We start from the raw sequence: 16,541 nt of genomic DNA on the forward strand, positions 1-16,541 counted from the left end.
AATTGCCTCCCATTAATTTCAATGGGAGGTGGAGGCGTTTTTTCCCGTGAGCAGAAAAAAAGCTTGCAGGAAAAAGGAGTGGCATGCCCTAACTTGAGGCGTTTTCCACCTCAAAAACCCCATTGAAATCAATGGGAGACTGAAAAAATGCAACGTTTTTTTTACGTGTTTTATGGCAAAAAACGCTCGTGGGTTTTTCCCTTTGCCTGTTGGAGATAGTGGTAAAAAAAAGCGCATCAAAAATTGCAGCAAAAAATGCGTCAAAAAAACACCTGTGGTGCAAGACCGCGAAAAAAAAAAAAGTAGCTGATTTTTCCATTCAAAATTTTCTGCCTGCAATAAACTCTGTGTGAACAGGGCCTAAAATTCCATTAATCTGGCACCAGATAATCCGGCATGTGACAAATACAGCTCCATTAGGGTCAATATAGACATCATATCTGATCTGGCTCCTGCTGCCGGCCTGGTGGGGTTCAGACGTTACTTTCTAGCATCGAAGCACCTATGAATTCAGTGTCAACAACATCATGGTGAAAAATTGAGAATGCCACAGAGATAGAAAATAACAAATTTCCATGAAATACTGATGTTTAATTGTTTTCTTCATAACTGTAATGAAGATTATTGTTTTAAAAGCTAGAAAGTGTCTCCGCTCTTAGTATTTCTCATATTTGCATAGGAATAATCCATGACCTGCCTAAGTAGAGTCGTGTGTTAACCTTATACCATACTATCCCCCCACCCCCACTTTAGTAAAGACACATGACACCGAGGTTGGATGTGAAATGGCCACAGCAGCCGTTTATTAATTTCACAGTTTTATAAAAACAATTTAAATCCGAAACATTCGGATAACTAGTTAGGAATCCACCAGAGAATTCCTCCTAATAATTCACATGACCCAACATGGGTCATAACATTAACCCGAGCAGAGGAAGTCCTTGAAGCCCCCTCAGATAGTCCTTTTTAAAGAACACACCGAATTAGCCATCTGCAAACCACCAATTACCTCCAGCCGTAAACCAGCTCGGAAGCACCGTTCACCTCTGCAGATGGCTCCAACCACTAGAAGTCCACTTCAAGGGGATAACACCCGATGAAGCCCTCAAGTGATATACCGACCACTAGAAGTCCACTTCAAGGGGATAACACCCGATGAAGCCCTCAAGTGATATACCGACCACTAGAAGTCCACTTCAAAGGGATAACACCCGATGAAGCCTTCAAGTGATATACCTTCTACCAGAAGACCACTTCAAAGGGATACCACCCGATGAAGTCTTCAACCATGTACCTTTTTTGGGGGACGCATACCCCCGATGCGACCCCCCCACCATTTTGTACTGACTGGCCTCAAGGACTCCCCCCGCCAGCTGCCATGACAACAGAACCTACTCCGGAAAAAGAAAAACATGTTAAATAAGCACACAAATAAAAAACCAACGCTCATAGACGGACGTACATAAGACCTAAAGAGTAACAAACCAAGGGCGGGAGGGTGGGAGCTTACTATTTCTGTGTTACTCCTCCCGCTGCTTCCGGCTCAATGCCGAGAAACAGCGGGAAGCTCAGTAACTGCCCCCCGTCCCCCTTAACTCCTCCCCGTCCCCCCTCCAACTCCCTCCAACTCTCCCTCACCTAATTAACCCTTTCCCTACTAGGACGGTCATGTCGGCTTCCCTTAATCCCTGCAGGCTGCGTCCAGCCTCTTCTTGACCTGCCTAAGTAGAGTCGTGTGTTAACCTTATACCATACTATCCCCCCACCCCCACTTTAGTAAAGACACATGACACCGAGGTTGGATGTGAAATGGCCACAGCAGCCGTTTATTAATTTCACAGTTTTATAAAAACAATTTAAATCCGAAACATTCGGATAACTAGTTAGGAATCCACCAGAGAATTCCTCCTAATAATTCACATGACCCAACATGGGTCATAACATTAACCCGAGCAGAGGAAGTCCTTGAAGCCCCCTCAGATAGTCCTTTTTAAAGAACACACCGAATTAGCCATCTGCAAACCACCAATTACCTCCAGCCGTAAACCAGCTCGGAAGCACCGTTCACCTCTGCAGATGGCTCCAACCACTAGAAGTCCACTTCAAGGGGATAACACCCGATGAAGCCCTCAAGTGATATACCGACCACTAGAAGTCCACTTCAAGGGGATAACACCCGATGAAGCCCTCAAGTGATATACCGACCACTAGAAGTCCACTTCAAAGGGATAACACCCGATGAAGCCTTCAAGTGATATACCTTCTACCAGAAGACCACTTCAAAGGGATACCACCCGATGAAGTCTTCAACCATGTACCTTTTTTGGGGGACGCATACCCCCGATGCGACCCCCCCACCATTTTGTACTGACTGGCCTCAAGGACTCCCCCCGCCACAGCGAAACAGGCCTTGACCACCTTAAGCCTGTGAGTTCCTCCACACCACCACCGCCCTTTCTATGCCTTCTGCTATCGCCAAGCTCCAAAGATCAATGCCAACCTCGGTCAGATGAACCCCGTCACTCCTCCAGAAATTCCCCACTCCTGACTCCAAATCCCTATGCCTCACGCAAATGCCCCCGTTTTTTGCCACAAAACGGGACACCGCCCGATTAACTTTAATGCGAGCCTTATTGACTCTCTCCACAGATCTAGCTAACCGCCAATGCTTTCTTGGGACTATGTCCGACCACACTATCACCAACTTGGGATAAGATACCCACAAACACAACATATCATGTTTGATATCCCGCACCAACTCACGAAAGGGGCGGACTCCTAAGTCATTCCCACCCACGTGCAACACTAAGACCTCCGGAACCCTATCAAGCCGAGCATATGTCTGGAATTCCGCCAACACCCTGCTCCACGACATACCTCTAAAACCCAGCCAATGCACAACCGCATCCTGTCGCGGAATGCGCAACTGGCGACCATTCGGGCGGACGTCCGCCCTCAAAGCCCCCCAGTGCACGTAAGAATGACCCATCAACCACACCAAACACGGAGGCGAATCTGAAACGGAAAAAACAATTAGGCACCACCATATAACATTTGTAAAGCGTTAACAGCAAAATTCATAACATATGGGGGCGGACATAGGACTTAAACCTGTTGGACTCCCAACGACCAATACGCCTCACCCCCTCATCATCCAACCCCCAGCGCCCCGCTTCTGTTGCTGCGCCAATCCTGAAGGAATGAGATGAATATGAGCCTGCCGCGACACCAACCGCCGTCAAACATTTTTTAAATACAGCTCCAAACTGAAACCTGGACAAAAACGACCTGTCCACATGACGTAACAAAGGCAAATCTGGAGACCCCCTGTTTGGCGTAAAACCCCGCATGCACTCTACTGGGCACATAACCGACCCCGGGGCGCAACCCCTTCAAAGCCTGCGATACCAGAAATTCCTTCGATACATCCTGAAAGCCCCGCAACTTAAACCCAAAACGCCACCGCAGATATGAACCGGTTCACCTTCGCCACTGAAAACCCCGCCTCCCAGGCGTCCCCTAACCAGTACAAAAGTGCCACCAACCTGTCTCTATCCGTATTGACGTCACCCAACTCTCTTACCCACTCCTCCCACTGCCTCCAACAAGCAGCATAACCACTCCACGTCGTGCGCGCCAAAGACCTTTGTACCAATTGTTCTACGGGACCGAGACCAGATCCCAAATATGCTCCGGACAAGCCAAACCGAGACGTTCCGCTCCCGGTGCCAATTGCCGAAACCGGTCCCACTGCGAGCGAGAAAGAGCATCAGCGATACAATTCCGTACACCCGGGACATGCACCGCCACCACCCACGCGTTCAACGACAAACATACCAACACTAAATGTCGCAACAATTGAACTACCGGAGGAGAGGACGCCGTGATGTTATTAATGGCAAGCACCACCCCCATGTTGTCGCAGTAAAAAACGGACCTTCTTATCCCTGAGCCTGTCCCCCCAAATGGTAGCCGCCACCACGATGGGAAACAGCTCGAGCAGGGCCAGATTCCGCGTGAGTCCACTGGACACCCAGCTAGCCGGCCATTGACCTGCGCACCACGGACCTCCCCCGTAAGCTCCAAAACCACCCGCCCCAGCCGCATCCGTGAAAATATTCAAATCACTCGTATCCTGCGCTGGGGCCATCCATAGCGAGCGACCATTGTACTGGCCCAAGAAGTCATCCCAAACCTGAAGATCAGCACAGTGCTCCTCCTTGAGCCGCACAAAATGATGCGGCGCACGCACTCCCGCCGTTGCCGCCGCCAACCTCCTACCAAACACCCTCCCCATCGGCATAATCCGGCAGGCGAAATTCAACTTCCCCAGCAGCGACTGAAGCTCCCTCAGCGTCATTTTCTTCATTCTACAAGCCCGTCGAACCTCCAGCCTCAAAGCACCCAACTTATCCGCCGGGAGACGACACTCCATTGCCACCGAGTCTATTTCGATTCCCAAAAAACAAATCGTCGCTACCGGGCCCTCCGTTTTTCCCGGCGCCAAAGGAATCCCAAAATCCCTCGCCACCTTCTGTAGAGCATGAAGCAAATTACCGCAAACCGGCGAACCCCCCGGGCCAACGCATAACAAATCATCTAAGTAATGGATCAACGAGTCGACCCCGGATACTCCCCTCGTTACCCACTCCACGAAGCTACTCAACGCCTCGAAGTATGCACAAGAAAGGGAACACCCCATCGGAAGGCACTGATCCACGTAAAAGGCCCCATTCCAAAAACAACCCAACAGCCGTTGGCTTTCTGGATGGACCGGCAACAACCTGAACGCCGCCTCAATGTCAGTTTTTGCTAGCAGCGCCCCAGGACCCGCAGCCCGCACTAACCCCACCGCCTTATCGAATGAGGTATAAACTACGGAGCACAACTCGTGATCAATCCCGTCATTTACCGACGAACCCTTGGGATACGATAAATGTTGAATCAAACGAAATTTTCCGGGCTCGCGTTTAGGGACAATACCCAACGGGGACACAACTAACTCTTTTACCGGCGACTCAACAAACGGCCCCGACATGCGGCCCAACGAAACTTCTTTTTAACAACTTTTCCGACACGACTTTTGCATGCAAGTAAGCCGATTTTAAATTCCTCCGCGTAACCGGAACCTCATAAGGAGGCGGAGGAATAACAAAACCAACACGAAACCCTTCATAAAGCAACTTAGCCGCCGCCCTATCCGGATACTCATTTAGATAAGGGGCCATCTTTTCCACCCTCACCGGCGACACCCCCTTGACCAGCCGCGTGCTGGTTACCTGACCTCTTTTTTCGCAGACATTTTGCCGCCCCGTGTGCTGCACCATTACACTCGGAACACACGTGCTTGAACTTGCACGTGGCCCCGAACTTGCACTGACCTTCATTAAATTGCCAGCAAAACCCCGCCTTTCCCCCGCCGCTTTGTCCAACCTGACTAGACTGGCCTCCCTGGCCGGCGCTCCCGGGAAAGGACTGCCTAACCGGAGCCGTAACCCGTAACCAGAGAGCAATATCCTTCTGGTCCCACCGAATCGCCGGCCGAACCGCCTTCCGCTGACGGAATTGCTCATCGTATCGCAGCCATGCTTGACCCCCATACGCCCTGTGAGCCTCCCCAATGGCATCAAAATAACAAAACAACGCCGAACAATTTTCCGGCGCCTTTTCCCCTATCACACTAGCCAATATGGCGAACGCCTGCGACCAATTAACGAACGTCTGCGGGATAAGCCTATACCGCCGCCGTTCCTCCTCGTCCTTTTTACTCTCATCCCGCTTGCTCTTATCCAAATTAAATTTTAGCGAGCGGCAAGAGAGAAAAAATTTCAACCTACTCGTCCTTCCAGATCCGCTCGCGCACCTCCTGCTTTTAATGCGCCCCCAACGAACCTTCAAAACAAACGTACACCTCCCCCCGAGCACGATCATCAATACGCACTCGATCGCCATCCTTTTGTGCCTCGGTCTGTACCGACACCGCGACCGCCTCTCTAACCGCCATCACGGGACGCGCCTGTACCGATCCCACGTCCCTGGGGCCTTCCCAAACTACCGCAGGGGACACTTCCGTTACTACCGGCGCCGCGGCCCTGTCTATGCGCCCCACCAGCTCCCGTAAGCAACCCACTAAGTCCGCCAAACCCGCTCCGTCGCGTCCGCCCGCGCCACTACCGGCCCCCGATGCAATACTAGCAGCCCCCCCGCCGACACCCGACATAAAAATCGCTGGATAAGACAGAGATGGAGTTATACACTCACCGGGCTGCACAGGCGCTGTGTTCCCGTCAGCCGGACCATCCTGACCTCGACGATACACGTCCAGTTCACCTTCCTCCAGCTCTTCTCTCGCCGACGACTGTCCATCCCAACGACATCTGTGGAACGGGGATGAGGACGCGCTGACCGATGGGCCGGCAACCTGCCGCCCGACCGCCGGGACCCAGACTTCCGACCGGACCTGTTGCCTCGACGTCGCTGCAGATCTAGGCGTCCGTCTAGACGATCCTGACGAAGCCTGCCCCCTGGCCGGAACATCACCAGGCGGGGCGGCCGTACCTTGTCCTCCAAATCTTCCATCTGATGGGGGAGGGGTGACAGGGAGCCCAGCCTGCGACTCCCTGCTTACCGCCGGACCCCGTCGCGGCCTGGGATTCCTGCCAGGACGCAGGGCCTGAGAAGGGGCGGTCCTCCCAGATGCCTGGCCTGCAGCGTCCGGGATCGGGCTCCCTCTGCGACGCCGTGTCCGCGGGACTGCCTCCGGACTGAGGCGCTCTGGAGGTCGGGACCGCCGAGAGGGACGGGTCGACCCGGCCTGCGTCGCCGTCACCCCCGGCAACGCTCTCTGCCTGCTCTGCGCAGGAGCGGTTGTTGCCGACTCCCCCCCCGCCGCCATAACCATGCTTGTAAGGGGGCCGGGGGAGGGGAGCCTGTCCTGTGCAACAGACCCCGAACGCCGGGCCCGACGTGGCGAAACGGCGTCCGGGATCTTAGTTATTGCAGCCACGGTCTCCTCTAGCCATCCGGGACCGTGGTGCACAGCTGCGGCCCGCAGCCGCTCTAACATTAAAGCCTCTGCCATCCTGAGAAGCACGGGCAACGGGGAGCTTACTATTTCTGTGTTACTCCTCCCGCTGCTTCCGGCTCAATGCCGAGAAACAGCGGGAAGCTCAGTAACTGCCCCCCGTCCCCCTTAACTCCTCCCCGTCCCCCCTCCAACTCCCTCCAACTCTCCCTCACCTAATTAACCCTTTCCCTACTAGGACGGTCATGTCGGCTTCCCTTAATCCCTGCAGGCTGCGTCCAGCCTCTTCTAGAATGTACTGGATGACAACTGCAAATCTTCTTAGCCTAAGGCCTCATTTACACGATCGTAATATACGCGCGTGCGACGCGCGTGCTTTTCACGCGTGTCGTACGCACCTATATTACTCTATGGGGCAGTGTAGACAATGCGTGATTTTTGCGCAGTGCGAGTGCGTTGCGTAAAACTCACGACATGTTCTAAAATCGTGCGTTTTTCGCGCATCACACACCCATTGAAGTCAATGGGTGCGTGAAAACAACGCATGACACACGGACGCTCCTGCGTTGCATGCGCGAAAATTACGCATCACTTGTTATGTCCATGATAAATAGTCTATAAAGCTGGACAAAGCAAACAAAAACCAGGAAGTGCTTGCGTTTCCACTGCGAGTGGGCAAGGCTAGTGACTGGAGACTGTGAAGGTATCTTCCACTGAACATCTGCTGCCATGCCGCGTGGGATGGACGTGGAGCGCCTCCTCATCCTGGTCCAGGGACATCCTGCAATTTGGGACACTCGCTCGGAGGCGTACCACAACCGGACGGTCAAGGAGGACGCCTGGGAGGTGGTCGCAAGGGAGCTTTTCGACCAGGAGTGGGAGAGTGGCCGAACCCGTGACCGCAGTCGGTTGGGTGAGTACCAGGCATTTTCTGTCAATGCATGTCATCCCTATTGAAGAACTGGGGCCCTGTATGTGTCTTCTGCGCATTTGCACGAGGAACTTTTGAGGAGCAGGCGCATCACCGTGTACCACGTCATTGGCAGTGCAGGGCCCCTCATTTAAGTGAGAGGTCATAGTTCTGATGGCGTGCTATCTGTTTTTTTACTCCAACAGTCCAAGACATCAAAACACGGTGGCGGAGCTGCCGTGACCAATTCCGGCGTGAAATGGGTGAAAGGGGACGCAGCGGGGATGGCGGATCTCGCAAGCGACCCTATATGTACACCAAACAGCTGATGTTCTTGAAGGACATCATGGAGATGCGCACGTAAGAGTTTCTGCCTTTGCATGTGTCTAATGTGTGTTCGCCCATGTCCTGTTTGCCATCGTGTTGGTGTGGGCATTGTTCTATATTCTGTTCTAATGTAATTTTCTCATTCTAGAACCACCGACAATTTGGAGGATACCACAGAGGAGACAGACGTTGGCGAGTCTCTGCCGGAACCTCCTGCTGCCCATGTCCTGCCCCCTAGCCCAGAGCCGACACCCCTGGAGCCCGCCCCTGGCCAGTCTGCACGGGCCGTTGCCTCTCCGGCAGAGGAGCGTCCCGTGCGTGCCCGCACTCGCCGGGCCCGTGCTCAACAGGCCTCCGCAGCTGAGCAAGTAGATACCCGTGTCCTGGAGTATCTAAGGCGAGCCGCTGATGAGGACGGGAACGACGCCTTTGGGCGAAGCATCGTTACCCTCCTCCGGCTGGTCCCCATGGACCGTATGGGCCGTCTGCAAGCGTCAATCGTAAGGTTGATCGACGCTTCCAGACCGCCCCACAATCCCAACGTGTGCTTCACGGCCATTGAACAGTGGCGCAGTTCAGCCATGCCGGCCACCACGCCCCAGGTGCCGGGCCCATTCTACCCAGCCCCCCAGATGCAACGCCCGCATCCCTATATGCGCCCTATGGCTCCCCACTTTCCAGGCCCAACGTACCACGGGCAACATCAGCACCACTATGCTGCCGAGGAACAACCTACACAGCTCCAGTTCCAGCATAGTGGTGCTGAAATGCAGGCGTATTCGTCCCCAGGCCACCAGTACCAACACCTTTGAGTGTGTTGGAGGCCTGAATTTTTGACGCCACAGTTGTTTTTGTTGCAGGGATGCCAACTCGCCGTCCTCTTTTTTTTTAATGTATATTATACACCATGTTGGTGTTTTGTTTTGAAGCAAAATGTTTGGGTTTTTGCAAAACCCAGTATTAAAAAATTGCATGTTGAATGGTTAGATTTCGTGTTGTTTTTCATTGATACCCCTCAACACAATGTTTGGGCCACATTTCCTTTGCCTATACCCTCGCACACTTCTGGGCTTTGGGTCCAATGCATACACACGTGATATGAGGTTTTAGTTAATCACTCGGGGTTTGATATGGTTTGCAAGAGGTGCGGACGTTTAGGTGCTGTCATGGGCCCCGAGGCAAACTATGTACACTAGCAAATGGACTTTCCAAACTTTAGCCCACACAACATTCTATCTCCAGAAAGAAGCTTGCCACGTCAAGACTTCTCTTGTTTTGCAAGTCCCTAACCCAACACCAACCACGAAAAACAGAAAAAACACAGGCCACATGTGACGTGTGAAGGGAAGCCGACAAACAACAGAGAACCCTTCAAAGGTCATCACGCACCCACGGTGCGGCTCCAGATCGACACTCAAAATATGCCACCAAAGTATCCCTCACGCGAAGGCCGGATGAGAGAGATCGGCCGAGAGGAATAACCGGGACACTGAGGCTGCTGCCTGCATGTGTAAGGATATATTCTGCATCAAAGGTAGCATCATTAATGCAGCAGAAGTTATGCAGACCGACACACTATTCTATAACACGTGTCACAGTCTGCATGGACAATTGCATTGTCGTCACAAAGACACGCCACCTGCGCGACATAATGCAAAAGGCATATTCCACACATCGACGAGCTCGGCAGAGGCGGAGATTAAGGTGCTAAACCTGCTTCTCCCAGCAAGCAGGGGTTGGGCCAGCTGGCCTATTTGTAGGCTGGCTTGCCATGAATCTCCTCTGCGTTTTTGACGCGCGTTGCAAACGCTAGTCGAGCGCGCGTTTAAAACGCAAAAACGCTACGTATACGCAGCCAAAACGCAATGCCATCGCGAGCAACACGCTGCGTTTTTTGCACACGCTCGTGTAAATGAGGCCTAAGGCTGGATTCACACGAGCACATTAAGTCCGTAATGGACGGAACGTATTTCAGCCGCAAGTCCCGGACCGAACACACTGCAGGGAGCCGGGCTCCTAGCATCATACTTATGTTCGACGCTAGGAGTCCCTGCCTCGCTGCCGGACAACTGTCCCGTACTGTAATCATGTTTTCAGTACAGGACAGTAGTTCCACGGAGAGGCAGGGACTCCTAGCGTCGTACATAACTATGATGCTAGGAGCCCGGCTCCCTGCACTGTGTTCGGTCCGGGACTTGCTGCCGAAATACGTCCGTCCATTACGGACGTAATGTGCTCGTGTGAATCCAGCCTAAATCTCTTCCAGACTGCTTCCTGTTGCCTGTAGATGATGTAAGGCTATTGCCAAATGTTATCTCAGCTCCTCCCTGCAATGGGCTGGAGTATACACACTGCCGGTGTCATGCATGCTGCTGCACGGAGCACAGTCTGTATCTCCTGTGTCTCTCCAAAATCCTGCTTAAAAATTTGGAATGACCTATGCAACTATAGATTCTGATAGATGTGACCTGGCCATCTATCAGACACTATTCTAGGATGATGTGATAAGTTTCTCACGTAAGAAATCCTCTTTATTTTAAGAGGTTTTCCTGCCAGAGAAAATTGATGGCCCATATATATATATATCAATAGTAATGGGTCGAGTCCGACTCCCGGGACCCCTGCCGATCAGCTGTCTTGAAGGGGGTGCAGCGTTCATACGAGCTCTGCTCTCCCTTTATTTCTACTTTCTCATTGTGAATCTCCGACACACAAATAGCGGCGATTCACAGTATTGCGCCCTCCTTCTATTGAAGTGAATGGGAGAAAAGGCTGCAATACCTGTGAATCGCACGCTAAATGCGTGTCGGAGATTGACAGTGAGCAACTAGAGATGAAGGGGAAGCAGCGCTTGTACGAGTGCTGCACCTCCTTCAATACAGCTGATCAGCGGGGGTTCCGGGAGTCGGATCCCGACCCATCAGCTATCAATTTTTACTGCCTCGAAAACCCTTTTAAGAGGGTACTTCCATTCAGCCTGGACTGGAAATCAGACGAAGAGTTCATATACTTAGGGTCATTATGACCGGCCAATATAGGCCGTAAAAACGAGCGCCAATCAGCTCATTTGCTCCTTTCATGGGCTATGCTCAGTAATGATCGTTACTATGATCGCTCGTCCCCATGTATTTCCATCATGTTGGCAGCACATCTTCCTGTCTACACAAGGAGTCGTGCTGCCGACAACGATAATATTTTCTGCTGCAGAAACGATGCGATCAGCCGATGAACGAGCGTTTGCTCGTTCATCGGCTTATCGTTGTCCTGTTTACACAGTGTAATGATTGGGAACAAGCATTCTGTGAACGCTCGTTTGCCCGATAATTGCCCCGTGGAAAAGGACCCATAAAGAGTGGTCCTTTTTTGATTTAGAGATTCATAGGTGACAACTTCGTATAAGATTATTATTATAGGAATTCCTCTACTTTTAAGGCTGAACTCTCTAATAAATAAATGTAAGGTGAAGAGATACAAATTGGCACCATCTACATCAATGTGTAAACATATACACCCATAACGGTCACTATTTAAGCCAGTTAGGATGTGAACATTAATGCGGATGGCATTTTGGATCCACACAATGCCCCTATAGTAATACAGGGCCAGTGAAACGCAAAACAGAAAGTATTGTCATGGGGTCACAATAGCAGGAGAGCTGCAGGTCCGGAGTCTGTAGCATAAGAAATTAGCTATTGAAATACTTTAATTAATTCTAATCATGGAGATCAGTTAATGAGTGCAGGTAAGGACATGGCGCCACCCGCATATTCTATCGGCAATGTTGAGCTTCCATTGTCATCATCCATCTCTGTTTTAATCTGCCCGTCTCATGTATCTTATTGGACAATATTCAGAACCTACAGCCAGCTGAAAAGAGTAAACGACGCTGAGAGAAATGCAGAATCATCATTTTCCTCATACACATATTTAAAGCTTCGCTCGCTACACAATATAACCCCTCCCCCACCTTCCCTCTCAGTATACAGATATCATATCATTTACCATTTTTCTTATTCTTGTACATTCCCCATTGACTTTTCAGCCCAGTAACATGAAGCTGTGTGATGTCTTCTGCGGTCTTCTCAGGCTTACCGCTTTCTGAGTGAAAGGGACACAAAACAAGTCTGTGTAGCATGCAGAGGAAGTCCCTTGTAAAGTAGATAGAGGTACTATACATACAAACAAAGTGCTGCAAAGAATAAACTAATTACATTCATATATGTTGAACTTTTTAGTAGCTGTTGGTTACCTGAGCAGTGCAAATCATGGCACACAAATATTTCAGATATATACCAAGCCCTTCAACCCCATAAGAATGGGCTCTAGTTTGGGCCTTAAGAACGCAGCAAATTATTTTTTTTCTTAATTTTTCTATCTCGGCATTAGCAAATACTTTTCCGTTGACGTAGCCGGTGAGTTGTAGCTGGATGAGTTGTATTTTTTAATTGAACCATTGTGGAGTATACATAATGTATTGAACAACTTTGAAAACATTTTTGTGGGGGCCTAATGGCAAAGAAACAGCTTTTTTGTTTTTATGATTTTCACCGTGTGGTATAAATAATATGTCAACTTTATTCTGTGGGTCGTTACTATTAGGGTATGTTCACACGGCCTATTTACGGACGTAATTCGGGCGTTTTTGCCCCGAATTACGTCTGAAAATAGCGCCTCAAAAGACGGCGCGTAAATAGACGCCCGCGTCAAAGAAGTGACCTGTCACTTATTTGGCCGTAATTGGAGCCGTTATTCATTGACTCCAATAAATAGCAGCACCAATTACGTCCGTAATTGACGCGGCGTTCAAGCGCCTGCACATGCCGGTACGGCTGAAATTACGGGGATGTTTTCAGGCTGAAACATCCCCGTAATTTCAGCCGTAACGGACGCCCTCGTGTGAACATACCCTTACAGCCTGGGACTTGAACATTGGATCTCCTGATCACTTGTACAATACAGTGCAATACTTCTGTATTGTAATGTATTATGTCTGCCAGGCAGCCTTAGGCACTGCCTTTTGTTAGGCCCCCCTGGCGGCCAAGGAAACTCACGGGTGATGTGATTGTGGGGGAGCCGATGGGCTTACAGAGGGAGCCTCTCCTCTGTAAAACCACGTAGGTGCCGTAGTGGCATTTGACAGCGGATGTTAAGGTGTTAAACCTCTGGGATCAGAGTTATATCCGTTCCTGGATGTTAGAGCGGGGTGTCCGCTGTATAATACCGCTGCAACATGCAAGTTTCTGTGCCTGTGCCATCTATGCAACATACGGTACTATTACATTGCAGGTTGGGAAGGGGTTTTGAATGGGGCTAAGCTGCAAGCCCTGCACAGCCTGTGGACATCAGTGGTGCTGTTTTAGAAAGTAAGTAGTAATGTTTTCCTAATCCTGGTCAACCCCTTCAATATATAAGCCAATCTTATACCCTGGATGCAGGACTATTGTACATGACTGTTGATCCCCAGAAAACACATAATAGTGCCAGACGTAACAGCATCGGCCATAGCGGCCCCATAAGTAACACAGTGCCCATAATACAGTGCGAGACAAAATGCGCCCACAAGAATGCCAGTCACAGCCCCCCCTTGCCGCCATTACTGAACCACCAATAGTCTCATTGGGATAATCCGGGAAAAAAATCCTACTCCTTCAGGAGTCTGAGGTCTTCCATTTTTCAGGGGTCTTTCAGATGTTTTGGGAGTGTGGGCATGTATGATTATACTATGTGTATGCAGTTTCTATAGTGGAGATAATCCACCAATGGGGTTGGACTGACAAAAGGATCCACCATGGGCTCAGGTTTTGACATGATAATGGGGCCCAACTGGCCACGTAAGGTCCAGCAAAGCTTAACCTAACTGATGCTGAATTTGCAGCACACCCCTTGCTTCTAGGATTTATCGCTGGTTTGGCTATTTCCCAAATAACCTATTAATCCTTAGTAATGATATGGTCTGTATTTGCAATGATAAAAGTAGAGGATATGATGCCATTAAAAGTGGATATACATGTTCTATAAATCTGTATTATGGGCCCTCAGAATCATTTACTTTGAGGGCCCAAAAGTTCTCACTCCCCACCAAATGCATTGTATTATCTGCTGCCTGATCTCATAACCATAATGTCAATGTGGTTCTTGTAAAGCATCGGTAATTAGTACAATACTAAAATGTGATCTTCAGTACCCATCTGCATATTGAGAGAAGCACATTTAGACAATTTAAAAACAATAAGGATGCAAATTGTTTTCGTTACGAGCTATTCCAGTCTTTCCTAGGGTAAGGAAAAAAATAAGAAAATGCATTTTAGTCTATAGGAAACACTAAAGTTTACTTAGCTAATTTGAAAATCAGATCCAACCTGTCAATACCCCGGTTGCCAAAAAGCAAGACGAGCGTAAATCAAAGTGATACAATGCACGTGTGACGTATATGAGAGAATGCCGCGCAATTAAAAAGACTCATATCAAGATTCTGAGTACCTTTTAATTCATTATGGAAGCATAAGACGAAGAACAAAGCTCACCAGGGAAGCAGATCTTCAGCTGAGCACAAACATCCGCAGTACATTTATTCATGTCAATGGGAAGCTTAAAGCATGCGTTTTTTTACGTGTTTTTGATGCATTTTTCAGCGGGTAAAATGCGTCAAAAACTTGTAGACTACATTCTGTGTGAACAAGGCCTAAGCGGGCCTAAAAAGTCATTCTGCACATATGAGTAAGCCACTGCTCGCAATGATGCATGATACTTGGGGGCCGCTACATTTTGTATTGGGGCTTCAAGTTACGTCATCAAGCATGGAATCTCTTCAGTAATCGTCACATGCCCTTAAAGAGCCTATGGACAGGGGTTGTCCTAATGGAATAACCCCTTTAAATATATTTAAAAAAAGTATAATCCCAATTAAAATATTTTTACAATAAGAATTTGTTCAAACCTAAAAAAGCCAGGCCGAGATAATTTCCACCAAGATTTCCACTGATACGAATGAACACAGAAGCCCGCTGGATGAAAAAACATTGCAATTAACAGGCAAAAAAAAAAAAAAGAAGGCGGTCGTAAAAACTGATATTTTTGGCCACTTTTAGTTCAAAATGGTTCCCACCAACTCTTTGTAGCACAATCTGAAAAATGGAACAGTAGCCACGTGTCACACTGTGGGAAAGGAGAGTGCAAGTCAACAGGGAACCTCGCTTCATGGACCCTTATAAACTCTGACCGAAAAGTAGAAATAGGAAACACTTTGCTATGTGAGAAAAAAATTAATAATAATCCTTTATTCACCATATTGGAGTGCTGCCTATATTTACTAATGTTGGTGGGGGGGGGGGGGGGCAGATTAACAGGAACGTGTTAGTGTGAATTACCCCTAAGTGGGCTATTGTATCTGTAATTCACCAATTAGTGTAATGCTGGTGGCACCCTATAGACATGATTGAACAGACACGAGCAATGGGTACATTAAAGCATAATATTGGACTAGTTAACGAAATATAGTACACAATAAAGCCGGCCATACACATTACATAAAAGTTGTCCGATCACACGCACAGTAAATATATCATAGAGAAAGATCATGTAGTTCCTATAGGGCCCTTTGAGAGAGGGCCAAGTTCTGGTAAGTGATATCTCCCTTTCTACTGGGTTTCAAGAATCTGTGTAGGACTCCCTTCCACGATGGAATTGCATTGTTAGCAAACAATGGGGTGGGGTATTGGCCCAAGAGTCATGAAAAGGCATGGGGATACAAACACAGGTTCTTTCTGTCCTGGGATGAGAAAACCTAGCACCATAATGGGGGTCTATTTTGGTCTTTGCCATTAGGACCACCTCTCTTCTATGTACACCATTGACCCAGCGGCTAAAATGTTTGCATCTATTATAAAATCTGATTTAGAGTGAATTTTCTTTCAAGAACAGAGTAACGGACTAGTTGATAATAAACTACCCAATTTATTTGAAACTGATAAGGCCAAATTCAAGTGATCATATTATCGAGGCATTTTAAGGGCCATAATACTGCCATGCCTACACCTATCACAGTTATACAGAACCAAACTTAGATCACCATAGACTCCTATGGTGATCTAAGTTTGGTTCAGTAGATCTGCGAGGGGAAGAGTTGTAATACAGACCCTAGAAGGGAAAAACTGACCTTATAGTTAATATCCTCCTTTTTAATAGCATCTTGTTTTTGGGTCTATCAATTTTCTCTGACTTCTTAATTTATCTTTATAGAGGTCAGAGCTCTGTTTTTATGTTACAGCGCTCTGAATCCCC

General features: G+C 49.0%; 1 protein-coding gene and 1 long non-coding RNA gene across 5 annotated transcripts in view; both read right to left on the reverse strand.

Annotated features, from left to right (window-relative positions):
* Positions 1-16,541, reverse strand: part of CRTAC1 (cartilage acidic protein 1) — a 365,203-nt gene that overhangs the window by 259,443 nt on the left and 89,219 nt on the right. The gene's annotated exons all lie outside the window — the stretch shown is intronic.
* LOC142663563 (uncharacterized) lies at positions 11,933-15,900 on the reverse strand. Its single transcript, XR_012851107.1, has 3 exons — positions 15,813-15,900; positions 12,264-12,359; positions 11,933-12,128 (listed from the first exon to the last, which is right to left on the reverse strand). It is a non-coding gene; the product is annotated as an uncharacterized LOC142663563 (long non-coding RNA).

Source organism: Rhinoderma darwinii, chromosome 11 (assembly GCF_050947455.1).
Source record: "Rhinoderma darwinii isolate aRhiDar2 chromosome 11, aRhiDar2.hap1, whole genome shotgun sequence".
NCBI classification, from domain to species: Eukaryota; Metazoa; Chordata; class Amphibia; order Anura; family Rhinodermatidae; genus Rhinoderma; species Rhinoderma darwinii.